The sequence below is a fragment of the Diabrotica virgifera genome, chromosome 10 (assembly GCF_917563875.1).
Source record: "Diabrotica virgifera virgifera chromosome 10, PGI_DIABVI_V3a".
Classification (NCBI taxonomy): domain Eukaryota; kingdom Metazoa; phylum Arthropoda; class Insecta; order Coleoptera; family Chrysomelidae; genus Diabrotica; species Diabrotica virgifera.
Genome location: NC_065452.1, coordinates 147,241,008 through 147,261,172, shown reverse-complemented (window position 1 = coordinate 147,261,172; position 20,165 = coordinate 147,241,008). Strand labels below are relative to the sequence as shown.

The 20,165-nt window shown below is 33.0% G+C and overlaps 1 protein-coding gene and 1 long non-coding RNA gene across 21 annotated transcripts in view; one reads left to right on the top strand and one right to left on the bottom strand.

Annotated features, from left to right (window-relative positions):
* Positions 1-20,165, top strand: part of LOC126893466 (protein claret segregational-like) — a 649,821-nt gene that overhangs the window by 561,332 nt on the left and 68,324 nt on the right. The gene's annotated exons all lie outside the window — the stretch shown is intronic.
* On the bottom strand, positions 906-4,407 carry LOC126893473 (uncharacterized). The gene is made up of 2 exons (XR_007701194.1): positions 2,192-4,407; positions 906-1,257 (listed from the first exon to the last, which is right to left on the bottom strand). It is a non-coding gene; the product is annotated as an uncharacterized LOC126893473 (long non-coding RNA).

Genomic DNA, 20,165 nt, shown 5'->3' with positions numbered 1-20,165 from the left:
AAAAGAAAATTTGATTAAAAATTATGGCCTTCTATGGAAAGTTTTCGTTATCATTGGGTTTTAAAGTGCTTTTCACTCAATAACAACCTTGTAGAGCACCGGTTCAAGTTAAACGTTGTTTTTGTATTTTTTATAACTCTTTAGTAAGCTTTGTCCATCAAATTGTACAATTTTCCATGACAATAAAATATATTTCTATTATAAGTTGTGTATTTGTTAAACCCAAGCATTGATTATTAATACAAAATATTAATATGATCAATATTAATCTCACAATATTCTTCTTCCTGCTGTGCCTATCCATAACGAATGTTGGCGATCATCATGATAATCTTCACTTTATCTGCAGCAACGCCGAAAAACTACACAGATGTTGTGTTGAATTGCATTCCTTTCTTAACCGTACTGCAATCCCAGTATGAATTTCATGTTAGACGTAACATATAAGGTACTCGCCAGAGTCATAAGAAGCAGATTGGAAAGGCACTTAAATGAGCAGGTTGGTGAATACCAGGGAGGATTCAAAAAGGGCAGATCCACCATAGATCAAATATTTGTATTGAAAATGATTCAGAGCAGTACTAACGAGCAACAGTTAAAGCTAGAGTTCTGAGGTTCTTTAACCAGGTTGTTCTTCTTCTTATACCTCGCTTTCCAAATATTTTTCCTTGCAGAATAGCTTGTATGAGGGCATATCTGGATTCATGGTGGTTAGTACCTCCCGGTTCTTACCCATTTTTCTAAGGACCTCCTCATTTGTGGCCCGATCAGTCCATGGGCTTTTAAGAATTCTCTGATATAGCCACATCTCAAATGCTTCCAATTTTTGGCACATATCTTCGTTCAAGGTCCATGATTCAACAATCAACCCATAGAAGTTGTCAAACAAATAAAATATTTGGGAATCATTATTGATAATTTATTAACATTAAAAACGGTTTATTGATTACAGTTAATTTATTTAAATTTTATTACGGAAATTACCGTAATAATAATAATGTTTATTCATCATAAATATAACAATATAAATAAAATAATAAATTATAAAATCTTCATGAGACTAAAAACATATCAAAGTGTATAAGTTCATAAGAATATACATAGGAAGCCACAAGGAAATAAACCTGCATGTAGCTATAGCCCAAAGTAATTCCTTTTGTTTATCCAAATCTTCACTAGTCAAACCCCTTTGTGTTAAGTTCCAGCAGTTTCTCCTGTTCCTACATTTAAAATATCTGGTGTTAGTGGTGTTTGTTCCTAAAAATAAATACATCAATAAAAACTCTACATTGTGTACCATAAAAAATCATACAAGTGTATTTTAATATTATTTAAGAACAGTTACCATAATAAGACACAACAAAAAGGTATTAAGCGAAATAGACCTGAAACGGGAAGCTGCTATGTTTGATCTAATATATAAATGAATGTAAAACAAGATATATGGAGTGCACATAGTCAAATCAACATGACAATCTGAAGGTAGACAACAATACCTACAAAATTGTGCCTCCAATTTTCACTACCTAGGTTCAATAATAAATGCAGCAGTAATAAGTGTTTTTATGCATACAAAAAGTTAATGAAAATTAAGTTACTGAATCGTGAGTCTAATACAAAACGGTAATTAGACCAGTGGTCACATATGGATATGAAACTTGGACCCTCTCAACCACTGATGAAAATCAACTGAGAATACTTGAGCACAAAATACTAAGGAAGATATTTGGTCCAACACATTGCAGCGATGGTTCATAGAGAATTAAAATGAACCACAAGCTGTATGAACTAATGCAGAGCACATATATTGTTAGATTTGTAAAATCTCAAAGACTAAACTGGCTTGATCACTTAGAAAGAATGACAGATAATCGAGCTGTGAAAGTAATCCAAAGATGGAAGCCCCAAAGAAAAAGACCAAGAGGAGGCCCCATAAAAGATAGATAGATGACATAGAGGGGGATCTTAAAACCATGCACATCAGATAGTGTCGAAGGAGTATCCAAAGTATCTGACAGGGTAGAATGGAAAAACGTTGTTAAGTAGGCCAAGACCCACAAAAGGTTGTAGCGCCATTAGAAGAAGAAAATTTGAGGACAGTTTAGGTTTAGATTATACCTATGCGTTAAGGCGGTCCAAAACGTAAGCTTTGCATCTACCCATATTGTAATAAACTATATCTTACACTTACATGGTCGAGAGAAGTCTCAGCATTATTTTCTTCACTTTTATTTCTTTTATCAGCTATTTCCTTGCGTTCTAGATCACCATTTCTTTTTATTGCCTGGCTTTGGTACACTATGTTTTGGCGTTGATTGAGGTTTAATTTTAGATCTGTTTTCCTTTTTTTGGCTTTTATCCATTGGTCCCGTTCCCGACTTAGTTATTGTTGTTAGGATATATGATTTGGATTTGATTTATTTCTTAGAATATAAATATAAAATATAAGTTTTATTTTATATTTCAAGATTATTTATATTTACAATTTACCGTCGATCATCTGTCAATTGTCAAATTGGTGTCAAAGTTCGAGATTTTAGCGACTTGGCAACGTTGGTTAAAGTGTGCGAATTAGATTCTCGTTTTGTTTCCAGCTTCTGTCAAATGTCGCATAATTCGTGGATAATAACAATATACACGGATTATACAACATATGAAAGAAGCTCGAAACAAATGGGTGCGTTCGGACGACCATAGCGGCTGGCGGTCAGCAGAAATCGGCTGAGTGGTTGTATCCAGCTAAGGTATCCAGCCGTGATAGGGAAAGCTTAGTAAAATCTCTCCGCGGCTCCCGCGGCTGGCTTCCAGCGGTGACGTCTGACAGCTACTGCTGGCTCAGCCAGCTGTCCAGCCGCTGTGGTCGTCCGAACGCACCCAATGACTGTGAACAAATACTATTGACTGTAATACATACAACTCTTGAAATTTCCCATTACCTTTGAGGAAGCAAACAATATAGCGCCATCTAGTGGTGTGCGGTGATAACCAGAGCAATCTAACCTTACATTCATAAAATTGCTTTATTATTGTTTTTGTATAAGTGTTTGAACTATTTTTATTTTAATTTAATTTAGCAAAATTAGCTCGTTATTCAAATATTTATAAAATTAAATTTGAATCTTTACCTCAAATTTTACATTTTCAAAACGTAGTTTCACTTCAAGCCGACAGGTGGCGCTAGCGCGCTAGTGGCAATAGCCTACAGAAATTCCGAACATGAAGCAACAAGCAACATGCTATTCTCCATCAATGATGATAACCGGAATAGAAATGAAGCTTCTTCAAGATCTTATTTTAGGAAGATATTGCCTCCCTGCGAAAAGGAACCTACATCCCTGTTGAAAACTTCAACCTACGTTGAAAACTTAAAAGATGCGTGAGGCCAGCAACCCTATTCCTACCATCAAACCTTTTGCTTCTACTATTTACTACTATTGAAACACTGATATGCCCTTTGCTCCGCTATGATGCTATATAATTTATATATATTGTCTAATTTAGACAGAGACATAAAGTACCGGGCCTACACATATCAAAATAGCGTGCACCAAAATATAAAGTCACTGCGCACGCTAAATAATGACGTCACTGGCTTGATGAAGTTTAATTCGCGTGTACCTAACTTTTTTATTTGCGTACACGTTAGCGTGTACCTAGACACAGCGTTTATTTACACACACTTTACTACAAAATATAATTTATAAATATATGTATTGTTACGACAGTTCCGTAAGATGGTCAAAACGCATGACATCGCACTAACTAAATGGATATAGACTCGACTAAACTACTTACTAATCTACTTGAATAAATATTTGTTTTTCAGACAAGAAGTTTAGTTATACTAAATTACCGCCTACTCGCTACTCGACTAAAATACTAGCATAGTGCGAACTAGGAAGTGTAGTTTTAAACGGCTATTCTATCAAGTAGACTAGTTCGGCTAAAAAGCATGCGCAGTGTACTCGACCGCTAAAAAAACAAGACTTTAAAGAGAGTTATGAAATCAAATAACTAAAGTCTACTTTTTCGAATCACTATGAAATCACTGGTATTTGAAGTAAGTCTTCTGATGAATTTAAAAATCGTCCAAAAATCTTATTATCCCAGGCCCCAGGGCCAGTTTTTTTATATTTTTGATACTCTTAAACGGAATCTTGTATCAATTGTTACTTAAATCATATAATTAACGTATTTTTAAATTATCTGTGTGAGACCACAGTGTGGTGAGACAGGTGAGACCCGGTAAAAGCAATTTTGAATCAAGTGCCGCCATTTTCATGTCGAGTGACACCGAGTATGGCCGATTTGATTTGTGACGTAAATTCAAAATTAGAAGAAACCATTTTATAAAAACGCCGCAGCTATCAAAAATATTCATTGGGAATAGAATAGAATAGCAAAGGTAAGAATATTTTACTTTATAAATGTATTAGAGTCGGACAAACATAAGTTTGGGATTTCGACGTAGCGTTTCGCGCAGACAAGCAAACCATTTCTACCAGTGGCGGACGAAAACAGGCAGATTTGAAATAAATTTTTATAAGTACATAAATTATAATAGTACCTAAATTATATTTAATTAAAGCGAAGAATGAATTTGTTTCTTTTTATTTTCATAGTTTTTAATAATTATGAAGCTTGTAATCAGTTGCATTTGATAAAATAATGAGCAAAATATTAGGAGTACTTTAATATATGACAAATTCCTCAATACTTACAATTATTTAATAACATTATCAGGAAGGAAGGAAGGAAGGATTTCAACTATAAAAAAATTAAACAAGTGTTTATTTTTACTAATTCTGATGTATTTATTTTCTAAACAATGATTCTAAACAAAGTTTTAATTACGATTCTTCGGATGGTTCTAAGATATCTATTCCGGAATTTGAATCACTGTCCTCATCCTCAGAAAAGCTTTCTTCTGATGAACCAGTATTAATAAAAAATTTTAGGTTTTCCAGCGTAGCGTCTAACAAATGCTCTTTTTTTATTAGGGTGTCTTCATATTTGTTTACGTGTTTACATATGCTAGCTCATTATTGTATTAACACTTCTGAAAATTTTTTCTTCCTTATATTTTCAACATCGTTTATGTTGCATGTTGTATTATGACTGGCCACCCTACCTTTTACCAAAGCCCATATTTTTTCTATAGGGTTTAACTCCGGATGATAGGGAGGCAAGCGAAGTACTTTGTGCCCGTGTTGTTCAAGCTCATGATCTAATACATAAACAGGTGGAAAACGTGGTTTATGGACTTGTATAATTTTGTACAATTCCGGCTTGGTTAAGTTTACTGGAAAAGGGATGCTTTTTTCCTGTAACCACTTTACCATAATATCCTTACGGCTGCCAGACGTCACATTTTTTTCCATTGTTACATTATGGTAGGATGCATTGTCAACTACCAGGACCGAATTTTTGGGTAAGTTGGGTAAGAGCTGACTTCTGACATACTTCATAAAATTAAGGTGGTTCATATCGTCATGATAGTCACCACTCTTGGATCCTGAAAGCAAAAATATCATGAAATTATTGTACAAATTTTTTTTAGAGAATTTCTCGGCGAATTACAATAATAATTGTATATTATTATCTTTACTAAATGTTCCGTTATCAAAAGCTTTTGCCGAACGCCCTTTGCCTTGTTATTAGTTTCATAGACAGCCTTTTGTGAAATTTTTTTAACAGTAGAACTTGGTTTATTATGAAACTTCATTATAAAAGTAATTATGGCTTACATAATTGTTATTGTTATGAAAATTAACTTTTTAATTATAAACATGTACCTGATTTAAAAATTAACAGAGCGTTAGGTACAAATCCAGTCTCTTCTCCAGCATGAACAATAATCAGCCTTTTGCCCTTAGAAATTGGTTTCTTGGACGTTTTTCCACTTTGATGTCCCCAGTAATATGGTGGAGTATGGCTGCTGTGTATATAAGTTTCATTAGTATAAATTATGTTTCTACCCTCAGATCGAAATTTAATCAGCTGCTTTAAATACTCTGTTCGTTTTAAACGAATGTCATAACTTTCCATTAGGACACTCCTATTATCTTCGGTTTTTCTCCACCTGTAATTTGTTCGAGATAATTTGAAAAATATCGTTTCAAAAGTATGATGGTTTAAATTTTAAATGTATCAAAACATACAGACGTGAGAACAATTCATTTGAGAAAAATAAAAATTATGTAGAATCGTATGTAACCTTGGAGAGATTTATTTTTTGTTTACAGTTTTTCGGAAATCGAAATCTAAACAAATTATCGATTATAAATACTTGGTACTTTTGAAAAAACATTCTTCATAACTGTAAATTGTAGAAAGTTGAACTAAAACGATGTCAACAAAATATCAATTTAAAATACATCATCCATTATACAATTTTATTTTTTAAGCTGAATAATTACTTTTACTACATATGTTACCTAAAGCCTAATCCAATTATCGTTTTCCTTAATGTTTCCTTTGACCCTGGAAATTCCATTTGTTTGTTCTTTAGTTTTTGATAGACACCTTAAATAAATAGAAATCGTTAAAATATTTGGAAAGTAAATCTTCTTTTATACTTGAAGTAAATAAAATTGTAAAAGAATTGTATCTATCTACCATTTTTGTTAAAAATGTATCTATATCAGTGTGTTTACGAAAATCTTTTATTTCGTTCTAAACGGGTACAAACAATTGTTTTATAATTTTACTTACTCTATTTTATTTACCATAAAAAATATAGGTATCAATTTCCCATTAACTAATAATTTTTTAACTTTTAAACTATTTACCATTAATTGTAGGGGATCTTTTCTCGATGGTGTAGAAGTCGTATATAATATTTTTGATGGTTTTCACTTGTCCACTGCTCAATTCAATTTTTTTGGAACGACAACGTTTTCTTTTTGGACTTTTAAAAGGTAAACTAGTCGCTTGATTTTTATTTACGTCTCTGCCTTCTTTTCTTATTTTGGTTAAGGTGTTTTTGCTTATACCCGCCGCTGCTAGAATCCTATCCCTACAATTACCAATGTTAAATGTTACTAAACGAAAATATTGCGAAAAAAATTGCAAAAGATTGGCGTGAAAGAAGAAACAGTGCCTAAAAACTTGTGTATTTGATCAGAGCATCCTTCCTGTTAGGACGTATGGCTCATAAACATGGACATTAACAAAGGCCAACATAAACAAAATAGAAAGGACTCACAGAAAATATCTATTGTATTAATTCATGTTTTATTCCATGTTGGGAATAACACTTCAAGACAGAAAACCAAACAAATGGATAAGAGAGAAAACAAACGTAAAAAATGTAACTGAGCATATTCAGGGTTAAAGTGGAGATTTGCAGACCACAATGCGAGACAGGAAGATAAAATATGGAATGCTGAAATACAAAAAAGGAGACCGTGGACGCAGCTGCAGGAACTTACTGGAAAAGCGCAGCCAAGGACAGACAGATATGGAAAGATTTGGGGAAAGCCTATGTCCAAAGGTGGATAGAAATGGGCTAAAGAAGAAGAAGAAGAATCTGATGGAACTTCATAGATACAATTATAATAAGAAAATAAGAATAATAGTAACTTTAATATCAAGAAAATAAAATGTCATTAATAATACTTACGTCAATGTACTTAAAGGCATTAACAGGTTTTCGGTTGTTTTGAAATGTGCTGCCTCTTGTTCCATAAATGTAGTAACATTATAAATGATTGCCTTTGCTTTGCTATTTAATCCCAGCCCTTTGATTCCTATCTTTTTATGAGGCATATTGTTAAATAACTAATGACTTAACTTAACGCACTAGAGATACACTAAATGTCTTAATAACACACTAATTACTACTACTAATATACCAAACACTAAGCTAAAAACTATTAATAAAATATCCAACACGATCAAACCAATAAGTTAAACACTCTCTGCGATACGTAATGCACTTCTAACTACGACACTGGCGATCAGCAAACTGGCCGTTTCCATGGTAACGCTAGTAAACAAGGACCACTGCGCATCATCGAGTTTTGAATCATATTCCCAAACTTATGTTTGTCCGAGTCTACATGTAAATAATGATAAAGAAAAATCTGGAATCAAACTTTCTTTTTGAATCTCGTTCTGTGATTCGAATTCAAACCACAAAACTTAACAGTCGATTTTTAATGTTATGATCTTGAATCAAAGTATATTATAAACTATATTATTTCATTATAACTTACAGTTAATACGTTTACCATAATAATAATTAAATATAAATGTGCTCGGCATATTACATTTTTTAAATTATTTCCGTTAGCATATTTCTTCCACAGAACACGACATTTTTAAAATTGACATATGAATGAAGTCAAAGTCAGTTGGTGAGAGTGATAGTAGAGAGTTTTTGTGCACACAAATACGTAAACGTAACGCATCTTTTTGACATATACGCTTGCGCATTAATGGTTGAACTCCCGTATCTCGATGCGTATTACCTAAAGTAACGTTCTGCTACGTACGTGAGAACGCATCCCTATCGAGACGAAAGTCACCGAATGCACACGAGGATCTTGCCCGATTACCTACCAAAATGAACATTTCATCAGCGTTTATAAACATTTTAAGGTTATATTGGTTATTGGTTTAGTCTATTTGAGTAAAATTATTCTGTGTTTGTAATTGGAAATTGGAACTTCATAATAGATTTAAAATTTTATTGTTTTTAAGTTGTCTATTAATAAAGCAAAACAAACAAATCTTGTATTAATTTAATTAAGAAATACAGTGATCACCACAATTAATAACTAGATAAACAAATGACCTAATTTCAGTAAAATTTTCAAATAAATATGACCAAACTATTTACATACTGGAATTCTGATGTAGGTACAATAATTTACAACTAAAAAGTAGGTATAAACAAAAATAAAAAAATTTTAACCTAAGGAAAAATAATATTTTTATATTTAAATAGAAGCAATTAAAACCATACCATTTCATCATTCATTTATCTTTTTTTTATTATTTGTATATTAATTGTATATTGTGTGAACATTGTTTTATTTTTTTAATGTCAACGGAATTTAAAAATGACTTTACGATTTGCTTTACGTTACGTTAAGGCAGCTACAAAAACTACCTATTTTAACGTTCTTCCTCTACGACACGTTAGTTGCTTTACGTATACGGAGATGCGTACGTTACGTAGCAACAAAAACTCCCTAGTGTATTTGGCGTCATTCTCGTTTGAGTTTAAATACAAATTAAGTTTTTCGTTTTCAGTTTGTTGGCAAAAGTTAAAAATGTTTTCAGATTGTACTTGTGTATCCTCTTGTTTAAAACAGTTATTAAATAGGTATATAATTCAGTGAAAAATGGTTTAAGTTCATTGTGTAATTTGGATATACCTACATAGTTACAATAATTTTTATACCTACTGTAAGTATATTTTTTTACTTTGAAAGTAACAAGTTACGGAAAGAAAGTAGAAATTATGTTCACAACATTTATTCCCATCATCTAATGAACATTGCAGCTGTTGTTGGTCTGAATTACTTAAACCAAAGTGATATTCAGATCTTTCCTGAGGGGTTTTTCAATCAATTACTTTATTCCATTTTTTCATAGTGTGACTAGCAAGGGCGGATCCAGGACCCATTTTCGGGAGGGGCCATGAACTTTTTTGGGTAGGGGTACCGGGGGATCTGGGAGTCATTTTTAAAAATTAGGGTTACAATATAGAGTTTTAAGGCACCACAAACTTTTGAGTGCCATAAAGACATTCAAAATTCCTACACATTTCTTCGGATCCAAGTGCAGTTCTTTTAACAAGTTAAATACTTATTTTCCCAATGCCTCTAATGTCAGGCCTTGTTCTTCCCCTCTTTATTGAGTTTCACTCATTATTTTTATGTTCTTATAAGCGTCAGTCAACTTGACAAAGTCTTCACGAATGTTATTGTGTATGTATCTCAAATTTAAAGAAAACTGTTCCACGTGGAATACGTCGGTCATTTTTTTAAATATGACAGAGTAATAATTTGCACTTTGAACCTGATTCATTATTTGTTTAATTATTTCTTTACCACAACATGTTATCAATTGATTTTGACTGGTGCTTGAAGATGCTGTGGATAGGTGTTGCTTAAGAGTCTTATCTTCTGATGCTACCTTAACAATTCCCCTCATTACTAGGTCCAGCATCTTCGTCCAGAAGCAGAAGGCTATCATCACTATGGCCTCTTAGAGGAATGTTTTGTCGACCTAAAGAACACTATAGACTCTACTATTGGTCTTAGTCTTTCTCTATTTTCTTGTATCTGTTTAGACTTCTGAGGGTATATCTAGTTAATGACTGACTTTTGCGGGTTGCAACAACTAGAAAATCCAACCCAACCTGAACGAACTTCTTGTGATATGATGTTTTTTCATGAGTTTGTATGGCTCAGTCTTTGCCCATGAGTTTGACGAAAGATGTTAAAGGTTTCGCGACAAGGCTTTGGGCTATCATCCCTTTATTGTGAAAATATTTTTCATTAGAAAAATAAAGCGCAGCACTTGCAAAATCTCTTTTGAATGTGCGAAAGTACCAAACTCCTTTGTTCTGAGTGCTCGCGGCCCAAGTAACGCTACATTTCTTTTTTATTCTTTGTGTGGAGAAAATGGAAATTGATACGATTTTGATGACTTTTCAAGGTCGTTCTGTTGATTTAAAGAACATAATAATATGTCTTTCTTGAGGTTTCCGTTACTGCTTTTGTTCAATTCTAGTCCAGAAGACATAATATTATATACTTATCCACTGTTTTGTACATACCTATACATGTGTTTGAAATTAAAAACATTTGAACTGTAAATAATTAAATTCATATTTTTTTAATTCTCGGAGGGGGCCATGGCCCCCATGGCCCCCTCCCTGGATCCGCCCTTGGTGACTAGTCTTAGTAATACTATTTCGTTTTACTAGTTTCAAGGCCCTGTAGTTTTTGCATTATTGAACACATTATTCTTTGTTTATTTTTTAGTCACTAATATACCAAAAATTTAATTCTACAAAAACTAGTTCTGATATAAGGTAATTTGAAGATAGTTAATGAGTTTAGCTTGTATAGGGATTTAATTTAAATAAGCAGAACCTTTACTCATTATAGACCAGGTGTTAATTTGATTTTGCTTCATCAGTGAACTTAATACCTATTTCCAATTCAACTTTAAAATGGTTAGCAAAATGTTTTGCCACTGGCAACAGGGACAAATTGTCTGCTGTAATTTTGCCCCCACAAGATAGTGATCTTAGTCAGAGTTTGCCCCGCGATATGTTCTGACATTAGTTATGTTTGTTGCCCATCTTTTTAAGAGATTAGGATATGGTTAATTTGATTAGTTTCGTTGTTTCCTGGTATTTTCCATGTTCCTTTATGGATATCTTTTCTCTGGAAGTTAGTACTGACAACTACATAATTATTTACTGATGCGATTTGTGCAACCCTAAGTCCATTTTGACTGATTTCAGTATGCAAACTATGTTTCCTAAATACACTCACTGGCAGAGAAAACGGGCACCCCAAAAAATGGGTCATTTTTAATGTCTTGTATTTCCTAAACCTGATGTCCGATTTAAGTAATTTTTTTAATATGTTATAGCCTTATTCTTTATCAATATCGCTGTAATAATATTGTTGCTAGACGGGTACATTGTCATTGTATACAGGGTGTACGAATCAAACTGTGTTTATTTCTCTAACTTTGGAACACCCTGTGGAATGTTCTAGCTTTTATAAAATACTGAAATTAAAACCCAACTATAGCCTCAGGTTTTCTTAACATTCTGTTTTTTGATTCATTCGCTTATGTTGGATAATAAAAAAGTTAGGCACTTTAACAACTACCCCTGTTTTTCGACAATACAGGGTGTTTTTAAATAAGTACGACAAACTTTAAGGGGTAATTCTGCATGATAAAATAATGGCAGTTTGCTTTATAAAATAACGTATGCCCCGCAAATGCTTCGTTTCCGAGATAGGTGGTGTTGAAATTGTTCTTACAAACTGACGATTTATTCATTGCTCTAAAACGGTTTGTGATATGCAAATGAAATTTGGTAGATTTTAAGAGCTAGTTATTGCGCATTTTTTGGCATACAATTAAGAATTTTATATTCACCATTGGCGTGCATACGGGATATATCTAAAATATTTATACCCGTATGCATGCCAATGGTGAATATAAAATTCTTAATTGTATGCCAAAAAATGCGCAATAACTACCTCTTAAAATCTACCAAATTTCATTTGCATATCACAAACCGTTTTAGAGAAATAAATAAATCGTCAGTTTGTAAGAACAATTTCAACACCCCCTATCTCGGAAACGAAGCATTTGCGGGCATACGTTTATAAAGCAAACTGTCATTATTTTATCATGCAGAATTACCCCTTAAAGTTTGCCGTACTTATTTAAAAACACCCTGTATTAACGAAAAACAGGGGTAGTTGTTAAAGTGCTTAACTTTTTTATTATCCAACATAAGCGAATGAATCAAAAAACAGAATGTTAAGAAAACCTAAGGCTATAGTTTGGTTATAATTTCAGTATTTTATAAAAGCTAGAACATTCCACAGGGTGTTTTAAAGTTTGAGAAAAAAACACAGTTTGATTCGTACACCCTGTATACAACGTCTAGCAACAATGTTCTAATCTAAGAAATCTGTGAAAATTAGTGCAGTTTTGCAGTTCTCTTTTTCGTTTTTTTGGCTCAAAAGCAATTACCATTAAAAATCAATTAAGGATAAGCTCCGTCTGTTTTGGAATAATTACCAGTGGCGTGCCTACTACTTTCCTAATTCTTTAATTTTTAATTTGACGATTATTATGGAGTGTGTTGTTTGTAAAATTATAAATAGCAGACCATATATAACATGTGACAGCTGCCAGAGGGCTACACACAGGGATTGTTCGAATCTTACTGCTAGTGAATTAAAAGTTATTGATCTTAAGGGAACCAGATTATTGAAGTATTACTGTGAAGAATGTGAAGCCGGAGTTAAATTAATTCCTACATTACTACAAAAAATTGGTGATTTACAAAACGAGTTGCAAGAAGTAAAAAAATGTGTTGAAGGTTACAAGAGAAGTGGGGAAATGTCATTGAGTGTTACGGAAGATTTAATCAGTGAAATTATGGATAGAGAGAGGAGAGCTTCTAATATTTATTTATTTATTTTTATTTATTTAAAACACGGGATACCCCATTGACAGTTAAATTACAAACAATATCAGTTTTCAAAACATAAATTACCTATAGTGTTAAAACAATAACAAAAGTTACATTTAAAGTTCACTACATACTAAAAATATACAAAATATAATTAGAACAAAATTCAACAATACCATACATATATATCACAAAGCAAGAGATCTTTTGAACCGAGATAAAGTTAAATTGAAAATATCATAATCAAATTCATTTAATAGCCCCATGTATCTATCCAATGGGTTATGAATGCCATATGTTGTTCTGTGGAAAGGAATGTTGAAAACCTGGTGGTAACGTAGAGCTTGGTTTGGAACATTGAATTTAATGTGATTTAACAGGTTTGGACAATCAATAAATCCATGTATGATCTTATATATAAATATAGCACCTGATATATCACGACGGTTCTTAAGTGGGGGTAAAGATAATTGTTGTTCAATATAGGAATAATCATGATTTCTAATGGCAGTGTGAACATGGTAAGCGCAATATCTCAAAAATCTATGCTGGACTCTTTCCAATGTATCAATATTATTCTGAAAATAGGGTGACCAAACAACTGAGCAGTATTCTAAAATAGATCTAACTAAACAACAATACACTAACCTTGTTGAATTAATGGAGAGGTACTTGCAATTCCTAGTAACAAAACCAAGAAGTTTAGATGCCTTTATTGAAATAGTGTTTATGTGGTCACAGAAAGTAAGTTTCTCATCGAAAATAACACCCAAATCCCGAATAGAAGAAACATAATTCAATGGCATATTGTTAATAGTATAACTTGTTTCGATTCTATTGACTTTACGAGAAAAACTTATAAAACAACATTTTTTTATATTCAAGTGAAGTTTGTTCTGATTGCACCAATTATGTAATCTGTCTAAGTCATCTTGCAACAGAGCTTGGTCTTTTAGGCTATCAATAACTCTCCAGAATTTCAAATCATCTGCCAACATTAGACATTTGCTATTTAGGAAACAGGAAGTGATGTCGTTAACAAAGATATTAAAAAGAAGTGGAGAAGTGTGGCCACCTTGAGGAACTCCAGATGTTACTGAAATACTGTCAGACAGATGACAACCTATCTTGACTCTTTGGCTTCTACCATATGTAGAGTTTTTAATCCATTCAACAAACGTGTCATGAAAGCCTACATTAATTAATTTGTCCAATAGTATTTGATGATCAACACGATCAAATGCCTTGGAAAAATCTGTGTATATAGAATCTACTTGTTTACGGTTTTCCATTTGAGATAATATATCAGATTGATAACAAACCAAGTTGGTTGCAGTGGATCTTTTGCTATAAAATCCATGTTGAGATTGAGATATTAAGCCTTTACAGAACCAAGAAAGTTGCTTTGCTATAAGACAGTCGAAGAGCTTAGGGATTGCAGATTGTATACATATACTACGATAATTTTCAATGTTGTCTTTCTGACCATTTTTAAATATAGGAACAATATAACTTTCTTTCCATGAAGAAGGAAACATAGAGGTTTCCAGAGATCTGTTAAACAACATAACAAGCGGCATTACAAGGGTACAGACACACTTTTTTAATAAATAATTAGGCACACCATCTGGGCCAGCAGTAAGCTTATTGGGCAGTTCACATATGCCATTAAAAATATCGGTCGTGGTAATCTTCGACGGACAAATATTAGTACTAACGTTGCTGTTTAATGGATGGATAGGTACGTAAAGGTTATTGCTGTTAGGTGAATACACAGTTTGGAAGAAGTTCATAAATAAATTAGCTATTTCTTGACCATTTGTTGCTGATTGGGCTTGATAAAATAATGAGTTAGGTAAGCTGTGACTAGATCGCTTATCATTTATATACTTCCAAAATGATTTTGGATCATTTTTTATGCCAGCATCTATCCCTTTGATATAGTTGTTGAAACAAATTTCAGACAGTTGTTTACACTCAGCTCTTAGGTGGGAAAATCTAATATAGTCAGCATCAGAACGATTATTAACATAAATATAGTGAGCATGTTTTTTCTCCAGCGTCAGTCTTCTAAGATCAGCAGAGAACCACTTGGGAAAAGTTGAAGTTCTATATTTCTTTAATGGCACAAAGTAAGAAATACCTATTGAAAGAATTTCATAAAATAATTTTGTAGCAATATCAATATCATCAACTATACATACCTGCCAGTCTATGGACGCAAGGAAGTTGTTAAGCCCTATGTAATCACCATTCCGAAAATCATAAAACAACTCATCATAAATCAACTTATTTCTATTTGTTTCTTTCACATCTAGCATTAAGCAACATTCATAACCCACATGGTGGATGGAAGGACCCAAAAGAGGATCGCTTGCTCTTAAGATACTTAACTCTCTACTATTAGAAAAAACTAAATCTAAATAAACACCACGATTATTGGGAATATTATTACATTGAAACAATTTTAAAAAACCAAAGGCTTGAGCAATATCCACAGCTGGATCACCTGCAGGACAATGCACCATCAAACCAAACTCATCATTCTCCCATGATGCATTGGGAAGATTGTAATCACCAAAAATATAGAAATCCTGTGCTGAGTATTGCTGAACAACATTTTCCACAGTTTGACAATGCCAGTTGTATACTTCACGAGGTGACTGTGGAGGTATATAGACACCACCAACCACAAACTTGACTTCATTAAGTTGACATAAGATGTATATTTGCTCAACCCGATCTTCACGAATACTAATGGCTTGTGATTTTAGCTTATTGTTAACAAACACTAGTACACCACCACCACTCAACTTTGCACTGGTTCTCTGGGATCTATCACATCTGTAAATACTAAAACCATCACATCCAATTTCACAATCAGCTATGTTATCATTTAAGTTACTCTCCACTAAAATAATTATATTGTATGAGCAACAGGAAATACTTTTCAAGACCTCAGAAATCTTTGTACGAATGCCTCCAACATTTTGATAAAAAACTGTCAATGGGAAGGATACTAGTTTTTTCTTGGAGAGAGAGAGTTGTTTCTTGGATTTTATAAAAAAAATTTGTCTCCACTTTTATTTTCTAGGTGGTTCTTAATGTTTCTGGATCGACGTGGGGGATTGCTGGTAAATTCCCTAACCCTGACCATGCTAGGCCAAGATGACGAACTCAACATAGCATCAAACATGCTTTCACGAACACCAACTCTAAAGGAGCTATAGTAATCATTGGCAGTCAGCTGATTTACCAGTACATCCAGCCCTTTGAGACTATTTTTCTTAAGTATATAGTCTTTAACATCTTCGGGAGTTACACCAGGAGAAACGTTGTTAACATGCAAAAATCTCATCCTTTCTACTCCACTAAATCCAGCATTGGCATCAGAACCAATCATGTCAGTCTTTCCCTTAGTACATCTGGGCGATTTCCTAGTGTGACGAGTATCAGCGTTATTGGTGCTCACTGGTGTTCCATTAAGCAGTTTAAAAGAAGCAGTAGCGGTTGGCGTGATGTTGCCCCCCGCAGTAGCTGCAGAAGTTGCTGTAAGATTAGAAATAGGCAGCCTATCTTTATGAACATTCACAGTTGGTAAAATCCTGTTAGCAATTTTGGCCCTGTTACTATCACAATTGGTTGGCAAACTACCAAAACCATCAGAAGTCCCGCCCACATTATGAGGAAAATTAGCAAGCATATGAACCAGTTGAATATTGCTTTCTCTCAACAAAATCAACTCATCACCCAGCGAGTTACACTTACTCTCTATATTATCCAGTTTTTTTGCCTGATCAGCAAGAAATGAAGTATTCAGAGAGGATATTCCAGCTTTAAGAGAAGAATCAATCTTATCTTCTAGTCTTCCAAGATATTTTTTAAACAAATTATCAATAACATGTTCAACATTAACACCTGAATCTGCACCAGAGAGACAGCCATGACATTTATAGGTAATTGAGGGGCTCCTCTTCTTTAAAGCTACAGCGCGAGCCTCGGTTGAAGTCAACTCAGCACACTCTTTACATAATTTCTGAGAGCAATAATCACACAAAACCAACGGATCCTCCCTATTATCAGTTTTCCCACATTTAAGGCAACTCATTTTAAATTGATCTTGATACAATTAAGAATGTTTCTGTACCTATATTGACTGGACTATTTATTTATTTTCGGGAGTCACAAAAAAGGAGCAATTAGTGACTAGATGTTAGTGGTTTTTTGCTCAATTTCTTGTTGTCAAACTTTTAAACACACAAACGTGGATTATTGATGAAACAAGAGTGCACTTTAGATTAAACAGCTAATTAATACATTCAACATATGGCAAATTTAGTCGGCTACACGCTGACATCAAACACAATTTTTAATTATAAGTACAAACCAAGATTTGGACAAGAAATTCACAGAGCTACTTTAACAGCACGTTTTGTTAATGACTTTCTGTGTACTATTGTAGTGTTTAATGTAAATGAGTCCAAAATGAAGACCCAACAGGACAGAAATGATGAAGACTTGACTACGGTAAACAAGATATTGGAAAATTTTGATATAGACAGAAAGAGCATTAAAGTTTTTAGACTTGGTAAGTTTACACCAATGAAAACTAGACCAATTAAAGTTATACTACCATCTAAAGAAAAGGTTATGTCTGTGCTGAAGAATAAACAACTGATTAAGGAAGCAGGTATTAAGATCTTTGCAGATCAAACCAACCAGCAACGTGAGTATTATAAAAAAGTACAAAATGAACTACAGAATCTGATCGATTCGGGTGACCATAGTAAAACTATTAAATACATTAATAATAGACCCACGATTGTCAACAAAAATAATATAAATAATCAAAAAAACTAAAAATTGCACCTGATATACAACTTAATACAGATGTTATATATATAAATGCTCAAAGTGTTTTTCAAAATTTAGATCTAATTAGGGAAAGTCTGTTATGTTTTAATCCGAAGGTTATTTTATTAAGCGAGACCAGGACCACCAAGGACATAGAACAGTGGTTCCCAACCTTTTATGTCTGGCGACCCATCTTCTGATGTTTTTTCATATTCGCGACCCATCCCTCACCCATGATGATATATGTGTACGTTATTCAAGTACTGTAAGAGCGACGTCGCGACCCACCTGAAATCCGTCCGTGACCCACTAGTGGGTCGCGACCCACCGGTTGGGAAACGCTGACATAGAAGATAATGAAATAAGAATTGAAAACTATATGTGTGTTCGTTGTGATTCATCAAGTAGGTATACTGGTGGAGTGTTAGTATATGTTAAAAGTGACTATAGATGTTCTGTTGTAAGAAAGTATGTCCTTGACAAAAATTATTGGTGTGTAATTTTAAAAGTTAATTTTTTAACATCAACTTGGTACATAGGTTGCATATATCATTCGCCTTCATCATCAGATGCTAGGTTTATGGAAGAACTGGATAATATTTTTGATTTTATTGTTTCAACGAACCACTCTTTCATTTTAGTGGGCGATTTCAATTTAGATCAATTGTCAAGAACTTTTTATGTCAAAAAAATAAATGATCAAATGTTGAGCTACGGTATTTGCCAATTAGTTACAGAACCTATTAGAGTGACAAATGTATCTAAAACACTGGTAGATTATGTCCTGTCAAATACTAATAATATCATAGTAAATGTTCATGAAACTCCAAAATTAACTGACCACTCCATTATTTCTGTTAATCTAAGAAATACTAAAAGTACAGAGCATTATAATGTTAAGAAATTTAGAAATTTAAGTCAGAGTAATATTTTGACAATTCAAACTAATTTAATGTATTATAACTGGAATTTGAATTCTGTTGATGTTGACTCGATTTTTAATGAGTTATTTTTAAATTGTGAGATTGAAATCAATAAAACAGCACCTATTCAAATCTGCAGGTTTAACTTAAAGCTACCTTGGTTTGATAACGAAGTTTACTCTCTTATAAAATTACGTGATAATGCTTATAGAACTTTTAAAACAGCACTTGAACCGTTTAAACAGGAGTTGTGGAGTAATTTTAAAAGATATCGTAATGAAGTTGTTAATTTGTTAAAAACTAAAAAAAATCTTTATTATTTTAATAAAATAGATAGATTTAGACACAACCCCAAAGAAATGTGGAGAACATTAAAAAATTTAGTGAACATTAAATCCAAGGGTTCACCTCAATATGTTCAATTTGAAACAGGTATGTATTCAACATGTCAAGATAGCAAAGAAATCGCTAACCAGTTCAACAGTTACTTTGTTTCAAGTATCAACAATATTGTTGGAGCTTTGGATCTGAGGCAAACCTGGTGTAATAAAAATAGTAACTTATACCTACCAATAAATAAATTTAAATTAGTATCTTTAAACGAATTATGTATGTATGTTAATAAATTAGACAGTAAATGCTCAGTTCATGATATATTAAACTCTAAAATTCTCAAAGACATTTTTGAAACAATTGGGCATATTATACTAAATTTAATCAATACTTGTCTGTCTACTGGTAAAATTCCGAATCAACTTAAAGTTAGTACAATTGTACCAATTCAAAAAATCAATAATACAGTGAAAGATGAAGAATTCAGACCCATCAATACACTACCCCCAATTGAAAAATTGATTGAGCTTGTTGTGTATGATCAAATTATTGAACATGTTAAAACAAATGCTATTTTGATAAGTAATCAATCTGGTTTCAGAAAGCAACACTCTTGTGATTCGGCACTTCAATTGACAATTAGTAAATTTAAAAATGAATTGGATCAAAACAAATATGTAGTATCTGTATTCTTAGACCTTAAGAGGGCGTTTGAGACCATAGACCATAATATTTTACTGGCAAAATTGTGGCAGTATGGCATTAGGGGTGGAGTTTTTGACTGGCTGAATAATTATCTATCAAATCGCAAGCAGAAGGTTAAATTCAATAATTGTATGTCAGATGAACTTAACATTGATCTA